The sequence below is a fragment of the Diorhabda sublineata genome, chromosome 5, assembly GCF_026230105.1.
Source record: "Diorhabda sublineata isolate icDioSubl1.1 chromosome 5, icDioSubl1.1, whole genome shotgun sequence".
Classification (NCBI taxonomy): Eukaryota; Metazoa; Arthropoda; class Insecta; order Coleoptera; family Chrysomelidae; genus Diorhabda; species Diorhabda sublineata.
In genome coordinates, this window is record NC_079478.1 from 37,392,789 (window position 1) to 37,395,664 (window position 2,876).

Genomic DNA, 2,876 nt, shown 5'->3' on the forward strand with positions numbered 1-2,876 from the left:
TCGTCTAAACTATGTTATTCAATATTTTACTGTTGATAACCGACTGTTCTATATGAATATTAGTACAGTGGGGCAACCTAGAAGAATGTAGGAAAGTGAAGTGATCGGTATTGATGGAGGGGATCTTCGGTGAAGTTACAGATCGATTCTGTGGTTATATCGCGTAGATTTTTGAATTTATCTTCATGGATCGGAAGCTACCAAGTTAGTCGATTGATGAAAACGACAAATTTTAATTTAATTGAAAGGTTATCGTGCAGAAAGCTTCGAAGTTTCTAGTAGAAGTTTTGAGAAAAACGGTTCAACATTTTTCTTGTAGTAACCTTGAACACTGCGTTGTTAAACTTCGCATTTCATACGGTCTCGTCTAAACTATGTTATTCAATATTTTACTGTTGATAACCGACTGTTCTATATGGATATGAGTACAGTGGAGCAACCTAGAAGAATGTAGGAAAGTGAAGTGATCGGTATTGATGGAGAGGGTCTTCGGTGAAGTTACAGATCGATTCTGTGGTTATATCGCGTAGATTTTTGAATTTATCTTCATGGATCGGAAGCTACCAAGATAGTCGATTGATGAAGACGACAAATTTTAATTTATTTGAAAGGTTGTCGTGCGGAAAGCTTCGATGTTTCTAGTAGAGGTGTTGAAGAATGGTTCTAACGATTGATACGTCTTCATTTGGTTGGATGGAAGTTGTAATAAAATTTTTAATTTCGGTTTAAAGTTTATAGCGTGTTATTTGGGAGGAAAGCGATAAAGTTGACTTTCAACAACTATAAACTTTTAATGGTTATACAAAAGCGTAAGCCCAAGCGACAAAACTCTAATTTCACAGGTGAATAAGAATTTACTTCCTACTAAACGTACACATTGGAATTTTCACCTCGAAATATATAAATACAGAGCAATTTTTGTTTTTTATTACAGAAAAAACATTGAAAAACAACATATATATAAAAAAATAGAATTATTAGTTCTGGAAACGGACAAAATTCTCAAGATTTCTTTTCCCAACTACAAATTCCACCCTCTTCTGATATAATACCGAAATTAACAGGCGCGGAATATAGTAAACAAGACATCTGGAAAATTCAAGATTAAACACTTTTAAATCTGAGATAAAGACATAAATTTTATCCAGTAATCCAACGTTTGCACCCCTGTCGAGCGCCTAAAAAACCGAATGAAAAAGATAATAAAAACATAGTCTAGTCAATGCTGAAAAATTCCTGAATTTTCCATACCTCAAAACAAAAATATTCCTCGACTTTTTTTTGATTTTTTAATCAGATTTGACGCCTGGAGGATGGGTTAAAATGAATCAAACTAGTTGGGTTGTTAAACCTGGTTCAAGAAGTTCATAATCTCTTCTAAAACTACGAAGGAAACCTCCACTTTATTAATTTTTGTACTGCGAAGAAGGAAATTTGAATATGGATGTCATCTAGGTCTGGAGAAGTTCATTTGGAGCATGTACGATGCAGAATACTTTGAATGGGTTCATAAGAAGGGGAATTCGCTACTACAGATATTGAGTTAGATCATAATCGAACTGCTGACGAAGAACTCAACGCAGAGGTTCATCTATGGACTGTCTAATCTACCGCAATACTCTAGGTTGACAGATGTAGCAGTATAAACCAAATCATATCCAATGGGGTCTTCGAAAAATGTTTTGAACTTTCCCAAAATTGAATAGATACAACAAAGAACAGATATTGTCAAAAAGAATTTAAAAAACAATCCGATTCATCAATACCAATAAATTAACCAAAAAAGCTTCGTTGTTGATATTTTTTGCTTGATTCTGACATTATTAGATCTTTATCTACCAGTCGACGTATAATTTATTTGCCGAACTTGACAGATTTGACATTCGACAGCTTGACATTTGACGAGAATGACAGAAATTTGTATTCAGTCGGTTTCAGATTATTGGGAAATAAGTTAGAATATACCCAGAGCATCTGAAGGATAATTAGAAGATTCCCAAGGATGTTAAATCAACAGCAAGGATTTATTAATCACAATTCATATTATACGAAGTTGATTTAGATTTCTATCCATTTAAAATATCCAAAAACATCTGATCCCGTTCATCATATCACAATAACCAAAATAAGTTGGAAAAACTTCGTTTTTGACATTTTTTTGCTTGATCCTGACATTATTATATCTTTATCTACCAGTCGACGTATAATTTATTTGCCGAACTTGACAGATTTGACATTCGACAGCTTGACATTTGACGAGAATGACAGAAATTTGAATTCAGTCGGTTTCAGATTATTGGGAAATAAGTTAGAATATACCCAGAGCTTCTGAAGGATATTTAGAAGATTCCCAAGGATGTTAAATCAACAATAAGGATTTATTATAATCACAATTCATATTATACGAAGTTGATTTAGATTTCTATCCATTTAAAATATCTAAAAACATCTGATCCCGTTCATCATATCACAATAACCAAAATAAGTTGGAAAAACTTCGTTTTTGACATTTTTTTGCTTGATTCTGACATTATTATATCTTTATCTACCAGTCGACGTATAATTTATTTGCCGAACTTGACAGATTTGACATTCGACAGCTTGACATTTGACGAGAATGACAGAAATTAGAATTCAGTCGGTTTCAGATTATTGGGAAATAAGTTAGAATATACCCAGAGCTTCTGAAGGATATTTAGAAGATTCCCAAGGATGTTAAATCAACAATAAGGATTTATTATAATCACAATTCATATTATACGAAGTTGATTTAGATTTCTATCCATTTAAAATATCTAAAAACATCTGATCCCGTTCATCATATCACAATAACCAAAATAAGTTGGAAAAACTTCGTTTTTGACATTTTTTTGCTT